Source organism: Mustela erminea, chromosome 8 (genome assembly GCF_009829155.1).
Source record: "Mustela erminea isolate mMusErm1 chromosome 8, mMusErm1.Pri, whole genome shotgun sequence".
NCBI lineage: Eukaryota > Metazoa > Chordata > Mammalia > Carnivora > Mustelidae > Mustela > Mustela erminea.
The window spans coordinates 39,921,883-39,944,370 of record NC_045621.1 but is presented as its reverse complement, the minus strand read 5'-3'; the positions used below and the strand labels follow the sequence as shown (position 1 = coordinate 39,944,370).

The 22,488-nt window shown below is 41.1% G+C and overlaps 1 protein-coding gene across 1 annotated transcript in view; it reads right to left on the bottom strand.

The window, feature by feature from the left end:
- Positions 1–15,191, bottom strand: part of GIGYF2 (GRB10 interacting GYF protein 2) — a 149,605-nt gene extending 134,414 nt beyond the window's left edge. Inside the window, 2 exon segments of the mRNA XM_032355189.1 lie at positions 9,873–9,938; positions 15,083–15,191. The gene's annotated coding sequence lies outside the window, so the exon portion shown is untranslated.
- Positions 15,192–22,488: the final 7,297 nt, after the last annotated feature.

Below are 22,488 nucleotides of genomic sequence, written 5' to 3'. Positions count from 1 at the left end.
TGTATCTGGCTCCCTGCCCAGCGCAAAGGCTGCTTCTCCCAATCCCATACCCCCTACTTCTGTTCCCTCTCTCTCGCCATGTCTCTCTATCAAATAAATAAAATCTTAAAAAAAAAAAAAATTTTTTTAAGGGAGTACCTGACAGGTTCAGTCAGTGAAGTATGCAACTCGATCTCAGGGTTGTGAATTCAAGCCTCACGTTGGGTGTAGACATTACTAAAAAAAAAAAAAAAAAAAACTTAAAAAATATTTTAGGGGCACCTGGGTGGCTCAGTCGTTAAGTGTCTGCCTTCAGCTCAGGTCACGATCCCAGGGTCCTGGGATCAAGCCCTGCATCAGGCTCTCTGCTCAGCGGGAAGCCTGCTTGTGTTCCCGCTCTCACTGTGTCTCTGCCAAATAAATAAAATCTTCTTTAAAAAAAATTTTTTTAAGGTACAAAAATAAAAGGAAACTCTACTCCCACCTATTATAACAGAAAACACTTTTTCCTTTTGCACCCATCTGATCTTCATTTTTAAATATGCAAAATTTTTTTAAGTGGGCTCCATGCCCAACATGGGCTTGAAATCACAACTCTGAGATCGAGAGTTGAATGCTCTACTGATTGAGCCAGCAGGTACCCTAACATGCAAAGATCTTATTTAGTTATTTGAGAAAGAGATAGCAAGAGAGCACAAGCAGGGGGAGAGGGAGAGGGACAAGCAGACTCCCCAATGAGCACAGAGCCCAATGCCCGGCCTGATTCCAGGCCCCCAAGATCATAAACTGAGCTGAAGTCAAATGCTTAACTAACTGAGCCACCAAGGAGCCCCAAATTGCAAACATTTTTCAACTTTTTAAAAATATACATTTACTGGGGCACCTCAGTGGCTCAGTGGGTTAAAGCCTCTGCCTTCGGCTTGGGTCATGATCCCACGGTCCTGGGATCGAGCCCCACGTCACGATCTCTACTCCACAGAGAGCCTGCTTCCTCCTCTCTCTCTCTGCCTGCCTCTCTGACTACTTGTGATCTCTGTCAAATAAATAAATAAATAAATACATTTACTGATATATAAATACATTTACAGATGACAAAACTTAAACACATTTACTGATGACAAAACTTCATGAAGCAAAATTAGACTTCAGTTATTCATTTTATTACTAGACAGTTAACCCTAGGAAAAGGAACAAAGAACTTTTTTCTGAGAAAGTGATAAAAAGTCAAAAGAATTATCTACATCTATCTGGACCACACATTATATATGAGACCTTGCAAAATACTATTTATTTCTCTTACTCTTTTTATGGCACATGTTCAAAAAAAATTATAGATGTTCTACTGACTTTTCTCCTCACCCTAAAAGAAATTTAAATTCCTGATACACAGTGTTGTGACAAGCACTGTTATCCAGCAAAATCTCAATCACTCACTACCCATGCCATGAAACTAAGGTTAGCTTTATGCCTAACAACCCCAAAGCAAAAACAACCCAAATGTTTATCCAAAGATGAATGGATAAACAAATCCTGTAGTAGTCACACCCAATATCCTCAGCAACAAAAAGCTAATTACTGATACATGCAGCAACATGAATGAACCAGACATTATGCTGAGCAAAAGAAGCCAGACCCAAAAAGAATACATACGGAATAATTCCATTTATGTAAAATCCTAGAAGAACCAAAATTAATCTAGTCACAGAAAACAGATTCAGTAGTGGGGGAGGAAAAATGACTATAAAAAGAAGATGACTTCTACAGGTGATGGAAATGTTATATATCTTAATTGTGGTGATGGCTACCCAGGTACATACATTTATCAATATTCATCAAAATGTACACTTAAAATGGAACGTACTTAAAACAAAGGCATTTTATTCTATGTAAGTTATACTTCAAAAAAAAGGTGAATTTTAAAAAGACTAATAAGCTTATTAAAAATAGACTGCCTCCCTGAGAGAATAATACATTCCATGATTAACATTTTATATTTCTTTTACATTAAATCATCCTTTTTTTCAAAAAAGATTTTATTTATTTATTTGACAGAGATCACAAGTAGGCAGAGAGGCAGGCAGAGAGAGAGGGGGAAGCAGGCTCCCTGCTGAGCATGACCCTGAGATCATGACCTGAGCCAAAGGCAGAGACTTAACCCACTGAGCCACCCAGACACCCCCAAAATCATCCTTCTTTAAATTGATTGAAATAAACATTAGGGACACTTAGTTGGCTCAGTCAGTGGAGCACACAACTCTTGATCCCAGGGTTGTAAGTTACAACTCCACAGGGTTGTAAGCCCCACACTGGGTGTAGAGATTACTTAAAAATAAGATCTTGGGACGCCTGGGTGGCTCAGTTGGTTGAGCAGCAGCCTTCGGCTCAGGTCATGATCCCAGCGTCCTCGGATCGAGTCCCACATCGGGCTCCTTGCTCCGCAGGGAGCCTGCTTCTTCCTCTGACTCTGCCTGCCACTCTGTCTGCCTGTGCTCGCTCTCTCTCTCTGAAAAATAAATAAATAAAATCTTAAAAAAAAAAATAATAAGATCTTAAAAAAATAAAATTTTTGATAAAATTTAAAACTAAGGAAGAATGTCTAGAACTGTGCTATCTTACATAGCACCTTTTCGCTGCAGGTGGCTCTATTTAAAATTAGTAAAATTTAATTCAGCTCCTCAAGGGTAAAGAGAAAAGAGTGACTTTATAGTGGACAAACCTGACAAGAAATCAAAGTCAACCATACATCAAGGTAACATTAACAGTGATAAATCACACTGATAGTATGTGCCTTTAAATGACTCAATGAAAATGGCACTTACAGGGCACCTGGCTCAGTGGGTAAAGCCTCTCCCTACAGCTCAGGTTATGATCTCAGGGTTCTGGGATCAAGCCCCACATCAAGCTCTCTGCTCAGGAGGGAGCTGGCTTCCCCCTCTCTCTCTCTGCCTGCCTCTCTGCCTACTTGTGATGTCTCTCTGTCAAATAAATAAATAAAATCTTTTTAAAAAAAAGAAAATGGCATTTTACTTCTATGGTCTTCTTCCCCAAGATCTTAACCCCACTCTTATCATGAAAAAAAACATCTAAATTCCAATGGAGAGGCATTCTACAAACACACTTGACCAGTAACACCTCAAAACTGTCAATACTGTTAAAAACAGGGAAATCTGAAAATTTTTCACAGCCAAGAGGACCCTATGGATACATCGGGCTCTCTGCTCAGCAAGGAGCCTGCTTCCCCCTCTCTCTCTGCCTGCCTCCCCTTCTCTCTCTCTGTCTGCCTCTCTGCCTACTTGGGATCTCTCTCTCTCTCTGTCAAATAAATAAAATATTTTTTAAAAATAAAATAAAATAAAAATAAAGATTTTATTTATTTGTCAGAAAGAGAGAGAGAGGTGGAGACAAGCAAGGGGGAAGGCCAGAGAAGAGGGAGAAGCAGGCTAAGGAATTTGATGTGGGATTCGATCCCAGGACACTGGGATCATGACCTGAGCCAAAGACAGATGCTTAACCAACTGAGCCACCCAGACATCCCTAAATACTTACAAATAAAATAAAGACTATCATTTTTTTAAAAAAGACTACTATAAAAATAAGGTAATAACTCAAGAGTTTTGTTGACTTAAAAAAATGCAACTTTGCTCCTCAATCACACTAACCACATTTCAGGTGCTCAAAAGTCGTAAGCAGCTAATGTCTACAAGTATTTGATAGTACAGATTTACAGAACATTGCCATCATAGCAGAAAGTTTTTAAGATAGCACTGACATAGAACACTGATTTTATAGGACTACTAAAGAGAACTATTTTGTAAGTAATCACAACTTATGAACAAATCCGTATCTATCCAGCACAAAAAACCCTCACTGAAATCTAAAAAAAACTTCAATGATATATTTACTCCAGTTTCTATTTCAAACTATTACTTATTTTTCTAATGCTTTAAAAAACAAAAACTAGGGGCGCCTGGGTGGCTCAGTGGGTTGGGCCTCTGCCTTCGGCTCAGGTCATGATCTCAGGTTCCTGGGATCGAGCCCCGAGTCAGGCTCTCTGCTTGGCAGGGAGCCTGCTTCCCCCACTCTCTCTGCCTGCCCCCCTGCTTACTTGTGCTCTCTGTCAAATAAATTTTAAAAAATAATAATAACAAATAAAAATAGACCCTATGTATCATATGTAAATAGGACATTGAAAACTGTTCCATTTCCAAGAGTAGCAATTCAAGGTAAAGTCTTCTGAAACTCATTCAAGGTATTCATGATGTCAAAACTATTATTTTAACAATACTAAGATATTATTTGCACTTTTCAGTGCTGGCACCGCACTGATCATGCAAAGCAGTCGAAGAGAAAATGACACCCAGACCCCAGTATTTAGCAGGTATTTTTTCAAAAATGAACAAACTGACACTGTCACTTCAAAAACAAAACAAAAACAAAAAATATTGTACTTGTTGCCAATAATAAAATTTGAGCTTTCAAGCAAAATCGGAATTTTGGAAAACTATTCACCACCATGAGTTTGATGGGTTTTCCAGTACTGAAGACTTTCCCAATAATTAAAGGCTTTCCTGATGGGTAATGATTTATATGAATGCGTTTTTTTATATTGTGTTATATAAAATATTCCTTTAAGGTGGGAAACAGACCAATGCTTTTTAATGTAACAAAATATAAAAGGTGCATTGATATAATTCAAATTTCATGTTGCAACTAACCTTTAAAAACTACTACCTGTCCAATTTTGGTGTACAAAGAGTATCTGCAATTACTGGAAAAGCTCCTAAAATATTCCCCCCTTTTCCAACTAAATACATATTTCTGTGAGGATGAATGTCCTTCCTATACTTCAACCAAAGTAAGAAACAGCAACTGACTGAACACAGAAGCAGATACAAGAATTCAGCTGCCTTTGGGGCGCCTGGGTGGCTCAGTGGGTTAAGCCGCTGCCTTCGGCTCAGGTCATGATCTCAAGGTCCTGGGATCCAGTCCCGCATCGGGCTCTCTGCTCAGCAGGGAGCCTGCTTCCTGCTCTCTCTCTGCCTGCCTCTCTGCCTACTTGTAATCTCTCTCTGTCAAATAAATAAATAAAATCTTTAAAAAAAGAATTCAGCTGCCTTCCATGAAGACATAAAAGCATTTTGCGAGAAGTTTGTAAAGCCATGATACTCTTTTCACCGAACTTAAAAATATTTTAGAAAATGGGTGTTTTGGGGATGCCTGAGTGGCTCAGTCGGTTATGATCCCAGGTCATGATCCCAGCACCCTGGGATAGAGTCCCACATCAGGCTCTTAGCTCGAAGGGAGCCTGCTTCTCCCTCTGCCTGCCATTCTGCCTGCCTGTGCGCGCGCTCTCTCTCTGATAAATAAATAAATAAATACTTTTTTTAAAAATGGGTGTTTTTCATTAAAAATATATTTATAGGGGCGCCTGGGTAGCTCAGTTAAGCGCCTGCTTTCGGCCTGGGTTGGGATCCCAGGGTCCTGGGATAGAGCTAGAGCCCCACACTGGGCTCCCTGCTAGGCAGGAAGCCTGCTTCTCCCTCTGCCTCTACGCCCTGCTTGGGTTCCCTCTCTCGCTGTGTCTCCCTCTGTCAAATAAATAAATAAAATCTTTAATAAAAATAAAAATATATTTATGTTAACATGTAAAGAGATTACCGTTACTTTTAAATGAAGAAATCATTTTAAATTTTTCAACATAATACAGACACACAAAACTAAAGTCAAAAGCTCTTTGGGGTACTCTACCTTTTAAAAGGATAAAGGAGGGACGCCTGGGTGGCTCAGTGAATTAAAGCCTCTGCCTTCGGCTTAGGTCATGATCCCAGGGTCCTGGGATCGAGCCCCGCATTGGGCTCTCTGCTTGGTGGGGAGCCTGCTTTCTCCTCTCTCTGTCTGCCTGCCTCTCTGCCTACTTGTGATCTCTGTCAAATAAATAAATAAAATCTTTTTTAAAATAAAAAAGTAAAATAAAAAATAAAAGGATAAAGAAGACCTAAGAGCAAAAAGTTGAGAATCCCTATCTCAGAGAAAAAGGAAAAAAAAAAAAAAAAAAGACAAAAGAAATATATAAATTAACTTAGGACAAACATACATATCCTGAAAAGCATTATCAAATGGCATAAAATACCACTGACAACAAGAACACCAACATTCAAAATGCAACACTTACTTAAAAAGTATCTAGGTCTCAAAAATGTATCCCCCCCAAAAAAATAAAAATAAATGTATCTTTTCCAAGGACAGAGAGACTTTTCACATTTTGAAATTTACTTATATCATTTTCTGATTGACTCTGCCACTGGGCTATAAGCCCCATGAAGATAGGTCCTTGTGTGTTTTGCTCACCACTATGGCTAGCCCAGGACTCATCACAAAGCAGCTATTCAAATATTTGTTGGCTGGAGAACAAAACAAAAAAGACTTACAAAGAAAACTCGCTGATGTCTCTATTCAGATTACAAAGATGAAATTTTATAATCAAAATGTACCTATTTACATAGCAATAACAATCATAAAAGCTACCATCTATTGAGAGCCCATATACTGGGTGCCAGGCATTACAAAGGGCATTTAGACTCTTAACTCATAACCACTATAGGATATACTTTACAGATAAGGGAAATAAGGCTACAAGAGGTTACCTTATTTACCTCAAGTTACAAGTAATAAATTAACAGAAAATTAAACCTACATTTCACGGCCCTTTTTAAGATTTTATTTATTTATTTGACAGAGAGAGACAGCAAGAGAGGGAACAGAAGCAGGAGGAGTGGGAGAGAGAGAAAGCAGGCTTCCTGCTGAGCAGGGACCCGGATGCGGGGTTTTGATGTAGGGCTTGATCCCAGGCACCTGGGATCATTATGGTAGTTGAAGGCAGATGTTAATAACTGAGCCACCCAGGCAGGCGTCCCCATTACAATGCTTTAAAAGGCTACAAACTTTTAACTAAGTAATGATAAAGTGCTCGATACTGCTTGATTACATTTTCCTTTTTCCTCTATTTCCAAGTTTCAGAGGAATTAATTTTGTGGAAGTCACTTTTTCTCCTTTTCCCAATCTCCCACTCTGTTCCACTATTCTTCAACTTCTAACCCTCTGCATCACTCAATTAAGCAATATAGTAAGCCCTCCGGGTAGGGAAGAGAACCGATCCTAAAATACTATCAGAAACTTCATTAACAATGGCGGAGGGACCCCTGGGATGGCTCAGTCCCTTAAGCGTCTGCCTCTGGCTCAGGTCATGATCCCAGGGTTCTAGGATGGACAGAGTCCTGTATAGGGCTTCCTGCTCAGCAGGGAGCCAATTTCTCCTTCTGCATGCCACCCCCCCTGCTTGTACAGGCTCTCTCTTTCTCTTTGTCAAATAAATAAAATCTTTTAAAAAAAAAATGGTAGAAATAGTTTCAAAGACTAAAGAATAGTGTCAGATTACAAAACATAAAGTAAAGCTCTCTGACCCACTGATCTACAGGATGGCCTCATATCCAGTCCCTCAACTGACCATGGTTTGGACGGTATCACCTCAATTCTCAAGGAGCTAATCATGAGAGCCCCTGGATGTGACCATGCCTTCAAGGCCTGAGCCATGATTTACCAATTAGAAAGTTCCAGGACAGCACCTCCGCCAATTCCTGTCAGTAACCACAACCAAAGAACCAATACAGAAGAGACCAGAGTCCCCAAGACTTTCTCCAGGGCCAGGACAACTTGAATAAAAGGAGCTTTGTTCCCAAAGAACATACTGGCCACGATATCACAGTAAGAAGAAAAGCTGTTAACTGTCATTCTCTCCATAGCTTCTGAACAATATGTAAACATTTCCAGTTTTTCCCCTTTTGGTGAAAGAACAACAAAATTAGCAACTGATAAACTATTCCGGAAAAAATTACAACACCACAAACATTACCATGTCATTTGATAATCTCATCAACAAGCCAATGTTTTTCAGAGAGGAATCCCCAGAGCCTGTGGAAGTTTTACACAGATTGTGTGGAAATCTTTTTAAACCGCATAAAGCCTTAACTCAATTAGCCTGAATATACCTTACCTCAAAATCCAAATTAAAGAAAACATACAATATAAGAGAAGACTATTCTACCTTAAAAATGAACTTAGCTGCAATCTGCTAAAGAAACCCTGGCTGATAAAAAGTATCAGAAGTCGTCACATCCGTGGCCTGTCATTGGATACATACTCTATACTACATAACTTTTATTAGTAATCCCTAGGCTTTGCATCAAAAATCTCAATATACCGACACACTAACAAGATTTAAGTCATAAAAAAAAATGAGATATCACCAAGTACATACAAGCTATAAACAAAAATAAACAGGGCTTCAAAATGCTCCATTAAAAAAAACTTCAGTATTACCTAGTAATTCTAGAATACAAAAACACGTCAATACAAAAGTTTATACTATATCTCACTGATTCTTTCTCAACAGTGAAAAATCCCTGCTATAATTCAAATAATGTGAATACATGTTCACATGTAGGAAGGCCCACCCTTGGGCGCCTGGATGGCTTAGACAGTTGGGGATCTGCTTTCCACTCAGGTCATGATCCTAGGGTCCTGGGATCAAGCCCCGCATCGGGCTCTCTGATCATCGGGGAGCCTGCTTCTCCCTCTCCCTCTGCTGTTCCCCCTGCTTGTGCTCTCTCTCGCTCTCTCAAATAAACAAATGGAATCAAGGAAGGAAGGAAGGAGGGAAGGAAGGAAGGAAGGAAGGAAGGAAGGAAGGAAGGAAGGAAAAAAGAAAAGAAAGAAAGAAAGACAGACCCAGTCTTCAAACTCTCCATGGCTTCCTAATACTCCAGGGTGCTTAATACTATAAAAAGTACCCAGAAATTAAAATTTATAAAAGTGATCAATAAAAAATAATCAATGAATTTTTCCAAAAACCAAGTCTCTCACTTTCTTATGTTCATTTGCTAAACTTTTATCACAAACACTCCTCTGAACCCCTAAATCAAGAACATTTGTTAAAATATTGCACTAGAAAGTTCAAACAAGAATGCTCAGTGAGACCTACTGGGCCTCACTGACCAAAAGATAAGCATATACTTGAACTCTTCAGGACATATTAACTGAAACTGCCAACCTAACTACAGGAAATTTTTCTAGGAAAGGAAAAACATCCAGAACGTTCTGTGGGTTTCTACCTAGAAGAGCCAGCACTACAACTTCTCTGAGACCTGCATCCACTCATAGAAGTGAGATTTTTCAACTACATTTGTATCTCTAGACTCCAACCCTAAGGCCATACTAACTGGACCAATAATAGAGAACTGAACAAACTTCAACCAATCAAGTTTTCTCTCCCAGGAATCTGAAACATGGGCAATGAGCTAGTAACCAGCTGGCTAGTGGCACTAAAGCTTGAGTTCATATGTGGCTCCAGGAATAAAGTGGTGATTTTATTCCCATGTGTTAAAGCAGAAAAAGGCCAGTTTGTGAAAAGACAATTAAAGCAGGCTAAAAAGAGACAAGAGAGGACAATGACTAGCCAGCAGAGAGTTAAGTACTATCCAGACTGTCTTGGCTCCTGAATGTTTTCCAGTTTCTGGTTTGTGTCCTTCATGAAAGCCAACAGTCCTAGGGTTCTTTAAGATACCTCCTTTTTCCTGACCCCAAAGCATTCTTTTTCCTGTTTCACACCATCAGAAAATCATTACAACAGTTTAAGACAAAAATTCCATACCAGGATCAGTGCAGAAAGGGCATGGTTATTCTTACGGTTCATAAAAAATCTGAGCAGTACCTGAGAAGTTGTTTTTATCACTATCTATAACCTCAGGAAAATACATAGGGCAAAAACCCCTGAAATGTTAAATGCAAAAATTATGTTTATATAAGCCCTCAGCTCTGTGTTTCCCTTCAACACTCACCTGTTCAAAAGTTCTGCTGGTTCACAGCAGGAGGTGTGAGCAGATTTTGTTCAGGTCCTTTTAACACTGTAAATAAGAAAAGTATTAAAATAATTGACCCAAGAATCAATCTCTTAGAAAACTTTAAGAACATAATTTCTTATCATGAATAGTTTTACAGGACAAGTTCCAAACCTGGTTATAATATTAGAATCAACGTTATGTGCTTATAAACTGCCACCTTCCTAACATTTTTAAAGGTTTTCTCTCAGTAGCTCTGGAATGGGACTAAAAAACACGTTTTTAACAAAAGTTCTAAGTGATTCAGATGAAGCTAACAAATGAGGGTTTAGGAAATACAGGGTTTAGGAAAGTGATTACTTAGGGTTTTCATTCAAAACCACATTACAGGGCTTTGGTATTAATTTTTAAGCATACCTGATAGAAAAAATGACAGCCAGCAACACAGAAATACAGGTTGTATCCTATGCAAATAATCAGGGACCCCAAGAAATATAACCACTGCCAAAATGCCCAAGGAGGAAAGCTCCAGGTGTGCTTTCCGATGCAAAAATCACAACTTCTTTTAAGGCTCTACTGAGACAGCATCTTAAAAATCCACAGGACATTGATATTTCAAGTGACAAGGAGTGGACTGAAACAGTAGCTTCAAGTGGTTTCTCAGATAAAATCAAATAATGCTTTGAATGTTGCTATGAGTCAAAAAACAATAATTACAAATTAAAGTTGATAATTTTATTAACAGCAAAAAAGCATTGTAAGCCAAGTCTGCCTTTTGATTTAATTTTTCAAAAAAAGCAGCCATGTTATTATAATGTCCAAAAGGTCAATCAACCTCATGCACTTAAGTCTATTCTTATAAGGGCAGGCAAAGGAAAAGAGGGGAAGAACTAGGTAATAAAGTTCTCTAGGCCTAACTCAAGAGAACAAGCTCAAGAGTATCCCCCATTACACATATAAATTAAGTTCAAGTTCTTTGTAGTTAATGAAACTCTGTGGTTAACAAGAAAATATAATATTGTGTACTTTAATTACTTGAAGCAGATAGGTACATAACAGATTGAAAATATTTTTATAAACTTAATTGTGGCCACTTAAGGGAGGTTTTTCAAACCTCCTCCATCTCCTCCCTCAACCTCACACAAAAAATTATGAGCAATTCAGGGTGCCTGGCTGGCTCAGTTGGTAGAACACACTGTGACTCTTGATCTTGGGGTCATGAGTTCAAGCCCCAAGTTGGGCACAGAGCTTACTTAAAAATATATACACACTCGGGGCACCTGGGTGGCTTAGTCGGTTAAGCATCTGCCTTGAGCTCGGGTCATGATCTCAGGGTCCTGGGATCAGGACCACATCAGGCTCCCTGCTAGGTGGGGAGCCTACTTCTCCCTCTCCCACTCCTCCTACTTGTGTTCCCTCTCTCTGTGTTTGTCTCTCTGTCAAATAAATAAATAAAATCTTTTTAAAAAAATATATACATATATATATACACACATATATGTGTGTGTATATCTATTCATATATGTGTGTGTGTATATACACATATACACGGGCAATTCAACAAAGGTATCATTCTGCATTCCTGTATAATTAATTAATCTACTATATTTCTCAGTCGCCTTCATAAAAAATGAAAAAATGCTAATCAGGTCAAGAAATATCAGGACTCTGTAAGTAAGCTTGCCTATGGAGTGAAAATCTACTTATATTTTAAAAAATGTAGCTTTTCAAGACATTAAAAATAAGTGAAAATCCTAGAACTTTATCACCATAAAATCCTAGGAGGGTTAAAAGGGGAAAAAAAGGTTTGGGTTCAGAGTTTTACAACGATGACCAAATAACGTTAAGGCAATTCAAACTGCTAAAGGAAAATGGACACTTAACTTGCCTCTAAGATACCCGGATTAACACCAACATAGGCTGTAGATTCAACCTAATGAGACTGGTCCCACTATAATCTATAAGAAATAGAATAAAACATAAAGTACTGAAAATTTAATTAGCAAGAGATAATGGAGAACTACAAATCAAGTCAGTCTTTGAAAATTGCACAAATCAAAGATCTTTTTTAGAATGACAAAGGTAAAAGGGACAGGAATAATCTTTTCATCCAAAGGCCCTTCCAGACAACAATCACTATCAGCAGTGTCATCTTCCAGTGTGAAAGTCAACACATACACACACACACACAAAAAGACACATGAAGTATGAAAATGCAGAGTCATGAGAACGAATGAGCTGATACGACATCAAAGAATACGGAAATGTCATTTCAAAAATTCAATGAAGGAACAAGAAGGAAAAAGGCAATTCGTTAAGATACCACTTCATCCCTATCACTGCTATGTCTCCTTTTAGACAAGGAGCTCCACTCACACCCTGAAGCTGTAATTCCTCTCTTCTCATGAGTTTCAAGCAAGCTATGACAAATTATTTTTCATATATGCAACTTGACTCACCAGCAAAAGCATTTCAAAACCAAGATATTAAATTCCTCAGGTGAATTAAAATGAAAGAAAACATTTTTGAAAGCTCAGTAATAAGCATATGGAGATAAGCTGGAGGAGAATCGGAAAAAAATTTCTTTCCACAGAAAAAAGCCTATTAGGTATCAAAGAATTGGAGAACGAATCTGAAAAGTGAAAGTGGAGAAATAACTCAGCACAAAAAGTTCTACAGATGTAAAATGTTACAAAAGACATACAAACAAATTAGGGAAAGAGACCCTGAGAAATTTAAACTCGGCTGGGCAGAACAGAATTAAGAGAAATTCTCAATTCTTATTAATCAGATTAAGAACAATGTAAATTAATTTGATGATTCAATCATTCTTCAGGTTATATTTCTTAATGGTGTGTCTAAACTTCAAAGCAAATTAATTTCCTTACATTTTCAAATATTCAGAAGTATTCCAAAGAGTCCCTTCTTTGAAAACAATTCTTTTAGGCAGTTTATCATCCATCTCATTTAAAAAGTTTAACAACAATATTTCATGACAATTTTCTGAGATATGTTATATGAACAGCCCGAATTTTTCCAAACTGGGGTGGAGTGTGTGTCATACAGAAAGAAGAGGATCTGGGCATACTGGCCTAAATCTCCAGAATCTGATCTCCCTTTCTAACAGTCACAAGAGGTGCAGAAAAAATTTCTAAGTCCCTGACTAAATAACTGAATAACCCCTCTCATCTTAGTTCCCATGAGTAGGGTACACATATTCTACTAGCCTCCCTCAACCTTGTGCCTCTCTGGCCAAGCTAGCCTCCATATTTTTCCCAGCACCTGACCTGCTCCCACCTCAGTTTTTGCCTCAGTATCTTTGCCCTAGCTTTCCTAGCCTGGAGCATTCCTTCTCCATATGGCTACAGGAATAGCTCCTCAACCAGTATCAGGTCCTTCCTCAAACATAAGCTTCTCTATACAGCCTTCCCAGAGCTCTCTACTTAAAATTAACACCACCACCCCCAAATTAACCCCCAAATTCCTATAATCTTATTCCCCTGTCTCATTTTTTTCCCCACATCATTTACCACACTATATATTTCACCTAAGGTTTTACTTGTGTAGAAATCAGTTCCACTGAGAAAGGAGTTTTTGGTCTGTTTTGTTCCCAGCACCCAACCGTGTAATAGTTTCAACAGTTGTCACATAAATGAATGAATGAATGAATGCATGGAAGTACATAGTCCCTTCTGCATCCTCAGCCTTGAACTCTAAAACACTCTGTCAAGTATAGATAAGGTGTAAAACCATTTCTTTTCCTATAAATCACCACCATTACCAGTGTACTTCTTGGTGTTAAATGTAAAGAAGAACTGTGTGACATTTTTCCAGATACCCGCAACTTCTAAATTTTTTTCCTGGTGTCCTCTACTGATGTCAACATCTGATGCAACAGAAAAGTACATATTCCATCCAGTTTGAGCACTCCAAAATCTGGCACACTAATTGGTAAAACACATAAAATCATCAATGAATGACAGAACACATTTATGCTCTAACCAAAATGGGCAAACTCTGTAAGGCTAGAACTGCAAATATTAGATGGATGAAAGTTAATGTACCAAAACGAAAGACAAGAGAAAATTGTTTTAAATCTAAGAAGTCATTAGATTCTAAAAAGGAAACACTACAGGAGAGAATGTCTTCCCCGAACATAATACTGGGAATCCAAACCGCCTAAAATTCAAGATAGGGAACACTGGGTAAGAAACCTGTTCACAGGTTTTCACCCCATCCTCAATTTCTTCTAAGTTTAATTGGAATACTTACCTTCCTTACAGAGAAACTAGGTGTGCTTAAGTGCTCTGACTTTAAGGGAAAAAAAACAAAAACAAAAACACAGAGCTACATAAATGCAGATCAACGTTATTGCTTCCCAAACACGATCATACAAGCTGCTTCTTTCATACACCCTTCTGTGGTCGAAAACATAAATCTGATTTATGTTTCAGTCACAGAACTGAAGTATTCAAAGTGCTTCGTGGGAAACTGCTGATACGTAAAGACTAATGTCCATTTCAACCTGACGTGAATGTTCGGGTTCCAAAGCTGCCTCGGGCTCGACTTTCCCGACCTCGGTCCCAGGTTCAGATCATGACTCCACCTTGTCTCAGGCCTGGTCCAGACCCAGTCCTTTCGCCACGGAAGGAGTCTCCCCAGTGCAGACGCTCGGTCAGGAAGGCAAAGGCGCACCTCCCGGAGGCCAGGTGTGGGGAGCAGGGCCGGCCGAAGCAGCTGTCCGGCCGAAGCAGCTGTTACCCCGGACACCCCCGGCTGCGCGGGTGGCCGGCCCGAGAAGCAGGTAGCAGAAGGCAAACCCTCTGGCCCTGAGCAAATCGGCCTGACACTGCCCACCCCACCACCCTCTTCCCCTCCTCGACTCCCCCTGCGATGCCAACGGGCCCTGGAGGAGGGGGCTCCCCGGCTAGGCGGCCGAGACGCGCCCGGGCCCGGCATGTCCCCCGCCAGGGAGGAGGCTCCCTCCGGCCCCGCACCTGACCTGTCCCCTCGCCTGATGCCCGAGCCGACCGCGGCCACTGCCGGGGCGGCCTGTGGGTGTCCATGCGGCTGGGCCGGGTCAGGCCGGAGCGGCGAGGACGCGAGCGCGGGTGGGAGGCCCTGGAGGCTCCGTGTGGGGTGGCGGGAGACCGCGGAGTTGGGGCGCGGAGCGGAGCCGGGCAAGGGAGTAAGACGGAGTGGCTGATTACCTGCGGTCCGGGACAGGGAGTCTCTCAGAACCCAAGTCAGTCCTCAGCCTCAACAACACAAGATGGCCGACACGTCGCCACGCACATCACGTGACAGCGCGCCCGCTCCGTCACGCCCCTTGCTCCGCCCCCGCCCCGCCTCGCCTCCCTACCCGCTCTTCCAGCCTCCCACGACATCCTTCCTTTCCGCTGCCTTCCGCCCCTATTCCCCGGACACGCCCCTACCCGAGCCCCGGATGCCAGGCTGGGAAAGGGCGGGGCCGCAGCAGGGCGCAGGCGCCTATGGGTGCCTGGGATGGGGCTCCCTGCCTGCCCTTGAGTTGAGTAGAGTTGGTGTCCAGAGTTGGACTCCGGCCAGACGCTCTGTGACTCACCGTCCTATGCACCCAATCCAGATCCCTTTCGCTGTTCAAAAAGCTCTTCATCAATTACGAGCTGATCTTCAACACTAGAACTTTTTCACCCAGCATTTTCCTGCCCTTTTACCATCCTAGGGAAAAGGGGGAAACGACGAAAGCTGAAATTGAAAGTGTCTCTACTTGTTAACGGTTCTGGTAGAACTGGGATCTCATTCTAGAGTCTTGAAATAGGACAGCTGAGAAGGACCATACAGCTCCAACCCCCTTCTGGTACTGTATTAAGGGCTATAACCCTTTTGCCTAAAAATCTCCCTTCTGAGGGCTGCCAGATAAGATACAAGACACTAGAAATACTGGGGACATGGGACATGGGTTGAAAAGTTACTCGTTGTTTTTCTGAAATTCGGATTTAACTGGGCATCGTATATTTTTACTTCTATATCTGACAACACAACCTTTCTCAGTTTGTCCTATTCTTCTTGTGTATCCAACCCTCTCCCCTTTTCACAAGATCCTTCTCAACAGCTTTTTTTTTTTATTTTATAGTAGGCTCCACACTGGAGCCCAAGAAGGTGATCGAACTCATGACCCTCAGATTGAGACTTGAGCTAAGATCAAGAGTCCCCTCGCTTAACTGACTTAGCCACCCAGGCTCAGTTTTGTTTTTGTATTTTTTTAAAGATTTTATTTATTTTTTTGGCAGACAGAGATCACGGGTAGGCAGAGAGGTAGGCAGAGAGAGGGGGGGAACCAGGTTCCCCACTGAGCAGAGAGCCCGGTATGGGGCTCCATCCCAGGATCATGACCCCGGCGGAAGGCAGAGGCTTTAACCCACTGAGCCACCCAGGCGACCGTAGGCTCAGTTTTTTTAAATACTCAAAAGTTGGGGTGCCTGGCTGGCTCAATTGGTAGAGCATGCCACTTTTGATCTCGGGGTTGTAAATGCAACCTCCATTTTGGACATAGAGCTTACTCTAAAAAGTTGAAAATAAGAGCACCTGGGTGACTCAGTGGGTTAAGCCTCTCCCTTTTGCTCAGGTCATGATCTCAGGATCCTGGGATAAAGCCACACATCTGGCTCTCTGCTCAGTGGGGAACCTGGTTCCCCCTCTCTCTCCGCCTGCCTCTCTGCCTACTTGTGATCTCTCTTCAAATTAAAAAAAAAAAAAAAACTTAAAAAAAAAGTAAAAAATAAAATATTCAAATGTCTTCCATTTTGAAAGCTAATAGTAAAAACTACAATTCCCCCACCAACGACCTCCCTATCTCTCTGTTCCCTTTCAAACCCAAACTACGAAAAAGAGTTGTTTATACTCACCCAATTTCAATATCTGGCAAGCAATCATCAACACACCACTGTGGCTTCTATTCTCTTGCTTGCTCTCAGATACCTCAACCTACAAGTTGATCTCTGGAGTTTTTCAGTTCTGACCATGATATAGTACTTTCCCATCTTCAATGTGACTGGCCACTCCCTATTTTCTGCAGTACTTTATTCCCTTGATCTTTATGTCCTCAATGCTTAAAATGTGGTCAATGAGCCAGTAGCATTAGCATCACTTCAAAGCTTGTTAGAAATGCAGAATCTCAAAAGGACCCTTCACAATCTCATTCTGCTGAACTCTAGACCCATATCATCCACTTTCCCTTCCTTTTTCTCCTGAACTTACTGCTTTAGATATGCCCATATTTAAAGGGCCTCAAGGATGCCTGGGTGGCTCAGTCAGTTAGGCGTCCTGCTCTTTTTTTTTCTTTTAAGATTTTATTTATTTATTTAAAGAGAGAGAGCACATGAGCAGGGGGAGGGGCAAAGGGAGAGGGAGAAGCAGACTCCCTGCTAAGCAGGGAGCCCAACATGGGGCTCAATCCCAGGACCCTGAGTTCATGACCTGAGCCGAAGGCAGATGCTTAACTGACTGAGCCACCCAGGTGCCCTAGGCATCCGACTCTTGATTTCAGCTCAGGTCATGGGATTGAGCCCCCATCAGGCTCTGCACTCAGCATTGAATCTGTTTGTCCCTCTGCTCATTCCCCTCACCCCCACGCTCACAGGCTCTCTCTCTCTCTCTCTCTAATAAATTAAACAAACAAATAAATAAATAAAATATTTTTAAAAATAAAGGTCCTTTAATATAGTCAATGCACTAACAATTATGTACATTCAAACTTGATTATTTTAAATTTGATCTTCAGCTGCACTGTAAATAGGGTACTGCACTGTAGTCTCCATATATGTTTATTACTTTCCTGTAATATTTAAGAGTTACTTAAAAGTATACAAAATGTACAGTTACTAAAACAGCTAATTTTTCCTTTTCTCTCCCTTTGAAAGGAAGGGGCTCCAGTTGTTCCTACATGACTAGAACCATAATAAACAATGTACCAGTGATTTGTAACATAAGTATTGCAGTATGTTAGTAACAATCTTGCAGGCTTGTTTTCCAAAGTTCATTTTATTTTGATCAGTTCAGTATATTGCACTAATTGTTTTAGGTATTTTCATTATATGAAATCTACCATGTGTCAGAAATGATTTAATCTATTTAAGTGTTGAACTGCTAGCAGAACTTGTACATTTACAGTAATTCAGAATTAGTAAGGAAAACAGTTCACCAGTGTTTAGTTTTATATTGAGGTGCTCAGGTTGGAATAAAGTGGTATAAAAAAAGCAAAAAAATAAAAAATAAAAAAATAAAGGTCCTCAAATAAGCCATTCTGTTTTAACCTTTGCTAGTGTTATTCCCTCTTGTTACAACGATTTTCCCAACACTTACCCCGCTTGCTGCCAATCTGCATAAACCCTAAATCAGGGGCACCTGGGTGGCTCAGTGGGTTAAGCCTCTGCTTTCAGCTCAGGTCATGATCCCAGGGTCCTGGGATCGAGCCCCACATCGAGCCCCACATTGGGCTCTCTGCTCAGCAGGGAGCCCGCTTCCTCCTCTCTCTCTGCCTCTCTGCCTACTTGTGATCTCTGTCTGTCAAGTAAATAAATAAAATTTTTATAATAAATAAATAAATAAATAAAAGTCTAAATCATATGTTATTGCCTCTGTGAAGCTTTTTTTAATCCCCTCCCTTAGACCACCGACCTTGCCCCTTGAGCCGCTATTTTTAAGAAAAAGAAAAAAAAAAAGCAATACTGGGGCGCCTGGGTGGCTCAATAGTTAAGCGCCTGCCTTCAGCTCAGGTCATAATCTCAGGGTCCTGGGACTGAGCCCTGCATCAGGCTCTCTGCTCATCTGGAAGCCTGCTTCTCCCTCTCCCACTTCCCCTGCTTGTGTTCCTTCTCTCACTGTGTCTCTGTCAAATAGATAAACAAAAATCTTTAAAAAGACTTTCATTCTCTCTTGTAATCCTGAGGATGGCACTTTGGTGCACTAAGAAAGCCAACCAGGCACCTGGAAGAAGTCCTTACTTCCTCTAAATTCCAACCAGGACTTTCTAGCCCAGGCTGATTACTGAGCCCATGCCCCCAACCAGCTTGTCATGCCCCCTCCACCTCTCTGATGCTGTGCCACCAGTGTCTGTAATTTTATATATATTTTTATTTTATTATATATATAATTTATATGTGTCATATAATTTAAATATATGTATAATTAAGGTATAATTTATATATAGTAAAATTAGCATTTGTAGTGGTATTCTGCAACTTTTGACAAATGCGTACAGGTGTGTGTAATACCACTAAAATTAAAGTGCAAAATAGTCCCACCATCCACTAGAGTTCCCTCAATAACCCTTTGTAGTCAGCACTAACCCCCACTCTTGGCCCCTAAACCACTGTTATGTTTTCTGTCCGTCTCCTCCTCCTCCTCCTCCTTCTCCTTCTCCTTCTCTTCATGAGTAGCATTTTATTCCATGTATTTGCTTATCCATTCCCGGACTGAGGGACATTTGGGTTGTTTCCAGTTTGGGAAGATTATTAATAAAGCCATTATAAATATTCAGAAGCAGGTATTTGTGCAAACATAGGCTTTTAATTCACTTGGATAAATACCTCAGGATGGGATTAGTGGTTATGTGGTGTTTTTAACTTTATCAGAAACTGTGCAACTGTTTTTCAGAGCGTCTTAGCCACGTTTTTAGCCCCAGAGTAAAAGCTTCTAGAGAGCAGGAACCAAAACTAAAAGAAGAGAAGAGAGGGAGGAGGAGGGGGAAGGAGTAATTGACTTTACATCCTCGGCAGCTGACATTGTCCTAGCATACAGTAGACACTCAGTAAATACCTACAGAATCAAATCAATTCTTGATTATCTACTCTGAGGAAGGGTGCCTTCCCCTCCTGGTATTCATTCTGTTTTTCCAATGTTTCATGAAATAGTGGTTTTAAAGTTACAACAGTAGACTGATACCCACTCTAGTTAGGAAAATAACAAAGTTTCACCCGTGTTGTATCATTGATCGAAACAGAGAAGGTTAATAATAATAGATCACTGGGGGACGGGGGGAGGGGGGAAGGAGTACGGAGTTTAACCAGAAGCAAGTTTAGTAGTTTAGTATGTAACAAATACTGGTGGATCCACTGCCATAGATTGTATTTTTCTAAAAATGGCAACACCAATATTGTCCATCCAATATACCCCTCTCCAACCTTGCCACTACCCTCTCTAGAGGTAGAATCTAATTCCCTTCCCCTGGGGCTATTATATATAACTGATAGAATATGGCAAAAGTGAAAGGAGGTGACTTCCAATGCTATATCACAAAGGTGACAGAGCTTCTACCTTACTTGCTAAAACAGTCTCTTTTGAAGCAGAGCTCCCAGATAATAGATCCAAATGGTCTGAGGTCGCCGTTCTGTGAAGAAGCCTAGACTACAAGGAGTGGTCCATGTAGCTCCCCCCGCCACAACAGCCCCAACTGAAGTTTCAGGGGTCTGAGCTACAGATCTGAGAGTCCTCCATAGAGAGGAGATCTTTGAAATTGTGGGTTATCACCTACAACCAGCAAATTGCAGAAAGGAAACATATGGAGATAAGAAAGACTCTTGGGAGGAAAATACGCAGCGGGTGGCAGAGAAAAGTTACAGGTAGGACCAGGTTAGGAGCAGGAGCCAGTCTCAGAACAGAGGCAGGAAGAAATTGATTGGCAGGGCCCAATCTACAAGATGGTCAAGGAGTCTGGGGTGGGGGGAACAGCCATTGAATTTGGTGAGTAGAATGGTCTACAGAGCAGGAGAATAGAATATAAGGAAAGAGTAGGAGATAGGGAAGGGAGGATGCAGAAGTTTGGAAGTGGATGAAAAGGGAGGATGGATTTGTTGGTGAAGAGGGCAATGGCCACTCAGATTGGGACCCTAACTAAAATTGTTACATTCATAACTGAAAACCAAAGAGAAAACACACGTAAGAGAGTGGGGGAAGATACAGAGCCAGAGAGCTGAGCAAACATCAGGGAAATGCTGCTCAGATAACTATGGAAACAGATCCATTTTTATGTTTGAAAACATTTTTATTATAAAAGTACTTGCATATTTTAAATTCTACTCTCATTTCTAACCTTCAGATGTATACCAAGAAAATTAAATCATAAAAAACTGTCTTGGAATGTAATAAATGTATCCTTTCACATAAATGTCCCGTAACATGTCCCAAAATGTTTTTTTTTTTCCTGTTTTCTCTTGACTCTTTTGCATATTTAGGATTTCATACTGCAGCTGTCCCAGAGGGTTCCCACACGGATGTACAAACTGCCCTTCTTAGTTTCATGGTGGCCAGACAGTCTCCTCTCTTTTTCACTAACTGTTATAAATAGCAGTAAAGCAATACATGCTTATGGTTTTTACATTTTTAGAATGCAAACACATATAAAGAAGAAAATTTAAATCCCCCCAAGTCCTATTCAAGACCCTCAGTTTGTCCTCTACTGAGGTCACGTGTTCGGGTATGGCTTCCCCCAAAGCATTGGATGCATAGACAAATATGATGTCCTTCTCCATTCTCAGCACGACCAAGTGCTGAGAATATGATGGTTGCCCCAAATCCACTTGATCTCTGACCTCATGCACCTTAGTCTGCGTGGGCAGAACCATGATTTTGTATCTCTCTTGTAAAACAAACAAAACAAAAGCTCTATGCCTGCTGCTCTGACCCTAACCTTTTTCCAAGAAACAGTACCCCCTGGCATCCTCCACATGTTTTAAATGAGTCCCTAGCTGTGTTCATTTACATGTCTGTACCATAATACACTTAATCGATTCCCTGCTGATAGACATCCTGATTGTTTCCAGCAGTTTTGCTATGACAAGCAAGGCAGTAATGAGTATCACCCTAAATACACCCCTGCTTGGGCGCCTGGGTGGTTCCATTGGTTAAGCATCTACCTTCCGCTCAGGTCACGATCCCAGAGTCTTGGGTGTGAGCCACACATAGTACTCCCTGCTCGGAGGGGAGCCCTCTTCTCCCTCTCCCCCTGCTTGTACTCTCTCTCTCTCTGTCAACTAAAAAAATAAATAAAATATATTTTTTTAAAACTTGTATACCCTACCGACTGAGCCAGCTAGGCACCCCCAGAGTGTGACTTCTGAAACTAGGTTTTTGGGGGTTTAAGATTAATTTTATTTACTTATTTATTTGACAGAAAGAGGGCACAAGCAAGGGGAACTGCAGGCAGAGGGAGAAACAGGCTCTCTGCAGAGCAGGGAACCCGATGTGGGGCTCGATCCCAGGACCCTGGCGTCATAACCTGAGCTGAAGGCAGATGCTCAACCAAATGGGCCTCCAGGCGCCCCTGAAGCTAGAGGGTTTTTTGTTTTTTGTGTTTTGTTTTTTTAAAGGCTTTAATTATTTATTTGACATATAGACAGCAAGAGAGGAAACACAAACCATGGGAGAGGGAGAGGGAGAAGGCATCTGGCTAAGCAGGGAGCCCAATGTGGGACTTGATCCCATGACCCCAGGATCATGACCTGAGCCAAGACAATGTGGCTGATCTCTGGTCTCTTGTATCCCTGTCTGAGGAAGGCCAGCTGCCATGTTGTGAGGACATTCAAACAGCCCGGTGGAGAGGTTCATGTAGCAAGTGACTCAGTCCTCTGACCAACAG